The sequence below is a fragment of the Sarcophilus harrisii genome, chromosome 3 (genome assembly GCF_902635505.1).
Source record: "Sarcophilus harrisii chromosome 3, mSarHar1.11, whole genome shotgun sequence".
Taxonomy (NCBI): domain Eukaryota; kingdom Metazoa; phylum Chordata; class Mammalia; order Dasyuromorphia; family Dasyuridae; genus Sarcophilus; species Sarcophilus harrisii.
The window spans coordinates 231,214,883-231,223,472 of record NC_045428.1 but is presented as its reverse complement, the minus strand read 5'-3'; the positions used below and the strand labels follow the sequence as shown (position 1 = coordinate 231,223,472).

At 29.5% G+C, this 8,590-nt stretch overlaps 1 non-coding gene across 1 annotated transcript; it reads right to left on the bottom strand.

Moving 5' to 3' along the window:
* Positions 1–7,652: 7,652 nt before the first annotated feature.
* MIR125B (microRNA mir-125b) lies at positions 7,653–7,802 on the bottom strand. Its single transcript, NR_105717.1, has one exon. It is a non-coding gene; the product is annotated as a microRNA mir-125b (primary transcript).
* Between the last annotated feature and the right edge of the window lie 788 nt (positions 7,803–8,590).

Genomic DNA, 8,590 nt, shown 5'->3' with positions numbered 1-8,590 from the left:
TTAAAAACTATATTCTGACATTACACTATTTGTAGCATCTAAACATAAACAAGTGGTTTGGGAATCAGAAGATACATGCCAGTCACTTAAGGCAGCTACATGGAGTTATCATTCATTCACAGGTAATGCTATCCAACTCAGTTGGCAAAATGCATATACACACATACGTGCATGTATATATACATGCTACATACATATACATATACATATTACACATATACACACACACCAGAGTGAATGGTTTTTGATCTTCTCTTCACATAAATATAGCTTTACTCTAGTTAAAAGCAAATAAATAAGAATGTAGGTAAAAGGAGGATTTAACTTTAAAAGTTTCTTCTCTCAAGAGTAGCCTTGAAGTATCTCTACAGAAGAATATAAAAACATTGAAACTTGTTTTTTAGAGAAAAATAACAGACAGTAGAAAGTACTAAATTTCCAATAAAAATTTAATGATAAAATTAAGCATTTTAAATAAAATGAAATTTATTCAGTATTTATTATATATCTATGATGTGGAAGGGCCCAGCCAAAATTGTGGAGTGCTGGGAAGCATTGCTGTGGGCTCCCCTTTTCACTCTAGAAAATGTAACAGATCAAACTCTGGTGGGGAAATCCAGAAAACATCACAGTGATTTGAGTCATTTGTTCAGCCCAGCTGAGTATAGGGAGATTAATAGGGCAGACTGGGAAAAGGAGTCAGGGCAGGAGCTTTCTAAGCCCAGGAACGGTATTCACACCCACACAGGAGGAAGTTCCAAACCATGCAGAGTTCCAACAGACACATGCCAGGGTGCCATGATAGGTATAGATACCAACTGATAGTTTTGTTGCCCACTCAGTTCTGTGTCACAGATCAGGGTGGAGAGAGAAATAGACTTGCACACATGGGTAGCATTCCCAAGTAGGAGACTTGAAGCAGCAGTAACAGTAACATCAATTCAAGTGATGTGGTTCAGGTAAAAAGTTCAAAGTAGGGATTCATTTCTAGCAACTAACTTTTTGCAGAGAAAAACCAAGGCAGTAATCCCAGATCAAAGAAAAGTCTATAATTCCACAACTCTGAATCAACTGTATTTTTAGTTAATTGATAGACGTAGAGTTCAGCAACTGTCTTATCTTGCTGAGATTCGAACTCAGGTAAGGAACTTGCAGAGAGAGGCAACAGTCAGACTTTGTTTTGGATCAGAACACTTTGGGGGCACTGAAAGCTCGAAAATCCCCTTTCCCTGAAATTCTGAACTAGCACAACACTCAGTAACTCAAGAAAACAAGACCAATCCAGATCTTCCCTCCAGAAGTGTGGCAAAGTCCAGCTCTAACAACAAGTCCAAAGTCAGGAAGTAGACTGAAAGAATGGGCAAACAATAGTTATTTTAGTGACAGAGATGATTATGACAACAAATGCAAACAAAGGCTCTAAAACACCTGCAAACAATGCCTCAAAGTGAAAACACAGTTTAGGTAGAAATTGAAGTGAAATTCCTGGAAGAGAGAAAACAAGAATTTTTCAAAAAGTTAAAAATATTTTATAAATGGATTGAAAGTGAGTGAGGGGAAAAATATAAAGGACATGAAAACTATGAATAAAAGGACTAGATAGGGAATTTACAGCCATAACAAGAGATATAAAACCTTGTTCAAGCAACAAATTCCCTGAAAAATTAGAATAGACCAAATAGAAGCCAATAATTTCTTGAGGCAACAAGAAATACAATAAAAAGTCAAAAAGCTGAAGAAAAAAATAGCAGAAGTGACTGACCTGGAAAACAAATAAAGGAGGGAAAAAAATCAAAGATCATCTCTATATCAGAATGCAAAATGAGACAAATTTTGGGGGGGACATGGTCAATGTGGAAACTTGTTTTGATTGACTATACATCTTTGTAATGATTTTTATTTTTATTTTTGATGTACTATCATAGGTATATAAAAACAGAAATGATATAATGATTCTCCTTTGAACATAATAATTACCCGAAGACAGCTGATATTTTTCTCTTTAAGATAAGTAATAGATATTTAATTTTTACTTGTGATATATTATTTTGGGGTATATATATGTATATATATATATTTATCTATTTATTTTTACATCATTTTAAAATCAAATAGTCAAATACCTGAAATAACCATGAGAGAGATCTTTATAAGTTACTTTACTTTCAACAGTACAAGTTTAATTTTATTATAATTTTTTATTATTTTTAACAAAATACGTGTTACTAACTTTTAACATGGTCTTATTGAATTAGTCTTTAAGTTATAGTACTATATATGGGTCTATTAATCTGCCTTATATACACTTTATGCTGCTTTTTATGTGATTTACTTCTTTTGGGATTCAGTTAACCAAATATACATTTTTTCAATAAAAGAAAAAATGAATAAGAAATTCATTATCAATTGCTCAAAGAAATTTCCATTCAAGTATGTTTTATTTTGTGGAGGGATTTAGATCAAATGCTATAACTATCTTCTAAGCCACACTGTCGAATTTTAATAGGTATGTTTTCAGTAATCCTTTTGTCACAGTAAGTAAAGTAGTCTAAGTAGTCTATTTGTTTTCTGCCATTAATAAAGAACTTTCCCCCCATAACTTTGAAGAAGTTAAAAAGACTACATGTTGGATAGAAAGTGCTAAAGAGAAGAAAGAAAAACATATTGTGCTGTTATCTCTTATCAAAAATTCAGTGTAATGTAGATACTTTCCTGAAATTTATAAATGATCAGATTGTATCTTTGTGTTATGAAAAAAAAAAAAACTCCAATAATTTAGCTCCATATTGTTTTACCTAAGTTTAGGAAATCTAGGAATTAGGAATGTAATTTCATTTTTAATCTTCATAAAACAACTCATTGTTCAGTTGTCTAGCCTATATATGCCAACGCAACACAAAAACTATAATCTTTTAGTTGTTTCTTATGTCATTGATTTCTCCCCTAATATTTCATTGGTAATTTATTTTTTAGAAAAATACTTATAAAAGTCAAGACAAATCTAATGAATGACATATATAACATATTGATTTTGATTATTGTTCTATTAAGATCTTATACTTCACTCTTTATACATACCTGTATGTATACATCTGTGTTTATACATACACACACACATACATATATATATATACACACACACACACACAAAAACAAAAGTTGAAACTATTAAGAAAAAAAGTAATATTAACTAACTACTGGCTTGATGAAAGGCAATAAAACAAGGAGAGGTGCAGAACTATCATGTGACAAAAAAGATATATCAACATTTTTGGGATGTCTCCTGGGTTATTTGTAATTTGTTAAAATATGATGATTTTGTTAAATTACCACACCATCATAGCTCATGACAAAGCTTAATTTCTAAATTCTAAGAAAAATAAAGAAAATCTGAAAGTCCACACTAGCTCTTTATGAGCATTCTAAATTCGTGTTCAATATTTTTAGCTGTGTCTGACTCTTCCTGACTCCATTTGGGGTGATTTGCCATTTCTTTCTGCAGCTCATTTTATAGAGAGAATTTGAGGCAAATAAAGTTCAATAAATTGCCTAATTTATTGCATATAGTTATATATATATGCATATATAACTATAACTGCATGTTATATATATATATAACATGCAGTTAGTATCTCAGGTCACATTTGAATTTAGGAAGATAAGTCTGATTCCAGGCCAATGCGCTATCCATTGTGCCACCTACCTGCTTTCTAAATTCTAATTGTGGGTTAAAAATTCATATAAAAGTAAAATAATTTTTTTCTTATTACTGACAATTAATTTCATATTCTTTGAATCTCATTTGTCACTAAATTCCACGTATTTTTAATCTTTTTCAAGTAAAACCAAGCATTCTGTAAAAGTGATTATATTAGTTGTTAATGCACTGTATCTGACAAAATGAATTTGTACTCTAGAACATTGGCGTCAAACTCATAGAAATGGAGGCAACTAATCCATACATAAAGATCTCTAGGGGTCATTTATTGACTTACTTGTAAAATGTAATTATTAGCTAAGTTTTGTTGGATTTTATTTTTTAAAATATTTTCTTACATTTTAAAAAATTCTTAAATTTCTTAAATATTTTCTAACTTGGTTCCAGTTGAACTTGAGAGTGTTATGGGCAACAGGTCTGATACTTCTGCTGTCAGGGTTCATTGTGTAAATTTTAAATAGTGTAAGTACCTCTGAAATAGTTTACATTTATAGTATCAATGAATGGAAAGGTATCATATTTCTTGAAATCTGAAGTTATTGATTATATGATGAATTCAAATATGTTTTAATCTGTTATGAAAATCTTTCATTGTTCTTTGTTTTAATAAGGATTCTTAAATGAATTTTTTGGGGAAAAATGAGTAAGAATCCTGTACGTTTTGGACACTGACAAGAAAATTAAATTCTTTAGATGATACATTGTTAGGTTTCCAACTACTAAATATCTATTTAAATGACTACAATGACATTTTACATTTTCACAATCCTTAAAAATGGTCATATTTGTAACTAATTTTTTCCTTTTTTATGCTTCAGAGTTGCTGGAAGAAATGGTGGAAACATGGTAACATTAACTATAAGTCAGAAATGGAACAAAAGAAACTAGGAAGTTAAGATGATAGCTACATTTACTGCTTACAGAAGTTGACACTGTTTTGTCTTTTAAAATGATGATAAAGTTGTGGATTAACCAGTAACAGGTTATTTTCCAATTCCTATCCAAAATATGTAGGAATTTGGTAAGCTTATTTATATGTTTTACAATAATTCTTTCATTTAATACTATAGAAAATAATGATTTTTAGAAACTGCCTATTATAGAAGATTATGGCAGATAATGATTTTAGATAGACTATCATTTTACTAACTTCATTTGTAGTTGAGTGTAATCTCAACATACACAAGGTTCTTAAAGGCAATATTAATGTATGTTAATGCTCATATGATTTAAAAAGATTAATGTTATACTTCTTCTACAACTTCATTGTTATACTATGGTGTCAAAGACTTTCAGTATTATTAAAAGATATTTAACTAATGAACCCTAACATGCACTAAAATCACATTTTAATTTGGCACACATTCATATGTAACATATATAGAAACTTAAAAAGGCCTTGAAGAATGTCAGTCAGGAAAGCAGATGTTTTGTGTGCATAGATTAAAAGTGAAATTATACGATTATAACACAATATATTAATTTTTTTGAGGGATTAAATTTTTAAAAATACTTTGAATTTGATAGTCAATTTATAAACAATGTGGAAAAGAAAAGAAATGATGCAGAATTTAAATAATTATGTAATTTTTCCATTTTAAAATAGCATGTACAAATAAGTACATCACAGACAAGGTGATCCTTCATTTCCACTGCATTGAACAAGCTTACATCGGCAGCAGACAGCACTTAATATATGCGTCTGGCTCAGTCTGGTCTACCAACGAGGAATTCATCGAATTGTTAATATCACTCCTTTTTTTGTATGCACCACACATCATTTTATTTGTCTTTGTGACTGGAGGTTTTGTTGTTATTGTTGTTGTCTTAATGTGTAGCATAGTCGTCCTAAGACCAAATCACATTAAATAGCACCCAGAAAATACTATACAAAAACATCTAGACTACAAATACCAAAAAGTTACATTAGGATTTTATATAGGCATCTATATAAATAAACATACACATTTCCTGACATTCATCTATATTTATGTAAACATTAGGTAAACATAGAAAGCCTCTGCTTACACTGAAATCTAATAAAGAGAAGATTCACACACCTATATGAAATGTATAGAAATATATTATAGAATTCCTGTTTGTATGATAGTGCTGAAAATTAATCATATTTGAGCAATGCTATATATATATTTGATTAAAAAAAACAGAGAAAAGGATTCTATTCTAAATTCAGTCTTGGCATCTTGACCACACAATAAAGTATTAAAATAGACATATATCCCAAGTTCATCACTTAGTGCCACTATTCTGTCCCCAAAAATTAATTACTAGGGTGGAGAAAATCTTATTCATATTCTATACCCATCCATTACTTAAGACTCACAAACCATACAAGTACATACTTACCTATACATATAAATGTTGACATGTTATCTTTGAGTTATGTCCAAAATGGAAATATGATTTCTTATTCATTTTGTTCTGTGTATATGTATATATGTATATAAGATAATATTTTATGAAGATGGACCTTTAAACTATGAGGTCTTGAACTTTACTGACATTTTAAATTACTTTCAAAATGAAGTTAAAGAGTTATGAAGTAAAACAATGACTACCGTATTATTTATATTGTTTTACATTTGGGTTATACTTTTAAAATATAACTTTAAAGAATTTGGGTCAATAGAGATTGACCTTCATTCAAAGAGTCTTTTTATCAATGAAATGTTGTTAAATAACACGTAAACAGAATGTATGAATTGTGGAGATGGAATATATGTTGTGAACAATAAAATTATGTTTTCAATGATATGTATGAAAGTTTTGAATTAGTTGTGTTTTAAATTACATAGTACTAACACATTTAGTATAATATAAATGTTGATTTTTCAAGTGAGATAGAGTAAATTTAACAATATAATAAATACATTAATTTTTTCTACTTGAAAAGGTAAACTGACAAAAGATAAAGTTATATAGGTCTTTCAGTTTCAGAAGTTTTAAATTTCAATGGCAAAGTTTGATTTTGAAATAAATTATTATGATATCTTGAAACATTTTTAAGACAGCAGTTGTTATAGAAAATATTTTTTAGGAAAAACAATCAAATATCAGACATTACATAAGAGTTTGGAAATTTAACTTATGAGCACCAAAACATTCATTTTAGGAAAGGTAAATACCAAGTATTTTAGAGAAGTACATACCACAGAGTTAATGACTAAAAAAAGTACAAAAGATGAACTTCAGATAAACTTTTATATTCTATCACAGAAGGCTTTGATATTGATATAATGAAAAACAGAAAGTAAAATGATAGGTATTTGAAATATGCATGTCAAGTTTTTACTCTTGATCATTTTAAATTAGTATATCACTCAAACTATTTGTTTCCCATTTTGATATGAAATTAAGGGAAAATGTGATAATGAGTATACAAGAAAGAGGTATGTTCTAATTTTTAGAACTTCTAGGTTACTTCTAGATTCTATTTGGTTATTTAAATACACTTAGCTAAATTTGATAAAAATATAGTCTCTTCCTCCCTCTCTCTGTCTTTGTATCTCTTGTCTCTGTCTCTTTCTCCCCATCTTCCTCTCCTTTGCCCTCTGTTTATATATATATATCTATACATATATGCCATAGAAGTTATGAATATCAAGCCAGTTCTTTAATTTTAATTTTGTAGATAATGCTATAATTTCTTAGAATTAAAGTAAATAAAAATAAAACACTGCTATACTTGATATTTGGCTCTTTACATGGGCTTTACACAATATTTTGAAAAAAAATAAAATTACATGGTCTAAAGCATACAAATATTCTGACAACTATGTAATAACTTAAAAGTGCACCATTCCCTTTACACATGAAAAGATTACTTTTTGTAAGCAAAAGATATGTTCTTTTCCCCAATACATTAATATGTTCTTTTGTTCTGTTGGTATACTGCAGGCAAACAATCAATATAGTCCAGAGCTGCTGGTTCCCCTCCGCCTAGGTCCCAAGAGCCTGACCTGTGATTATTGCTAAAAAATCTCACAAGTTAGGGTCTCAGGGACTAGGAAAAGTCTTATTTGATGCAGTAGAATTCTTTCTTCTATAGTACGGATATTTTGGAAATCACATTTGTAGTAAATCTTTAAACAATACAAAGAACAATACAGAAATTGAAAGGACTGTGGGTACATGAAATGAACTGAGTATTCTTGAGTCTATTTTTCAGATCTTCTACATAGATAAGAACAAAAGAAACAACATACACTCAAAATATTAAGAAGTTATTCCATCAGATTTAAATAATGATTTTAAAATGTGTTATAAGCTTTTTTTTTTTTAAGATAAAAACATTTTTACAAGAGTAAGTCCTCTAATGCAGTAAAGATTAAATGTCTTTTAATGTGATTCTAATTGAAATTTTGTTTTCCATTATACCTCTATATAGTATTACTGTTTAGGTGGATCCCAGGATATACCATACCTCAAATTCAATTTAAAGATATCTTTTGACAGCTTTCAAAACACAAAACAACAACAAAAAAACTTTCTTGCATGTTACATATTTAGAATTTAGTACTTATACAAACTGATTTTTTCCCTTCAAATCTAAATTAGTTCACATTTAGACAGTAAATACTTTCATGCATTCTCTATTTGACATCTTTTGAGCAATGTCAACAACATCTAATTTTAAATGCTGGTGATACAATAAGGAAAAAAATGATCATTTCCCCAAATAATTTCATTATCAAGCTCAATACTTTTAATAACACATAATCACAATCTTGAATATCCATACTGAATTTCCTCTGATTCTTTAAATCTTGTTTGTAGGATGGAGAACAGAATTTCTACTTTAGGAATGACCCCCCTCCCCCCTCCATGTAGTAACACACAGAATCCCGAGTA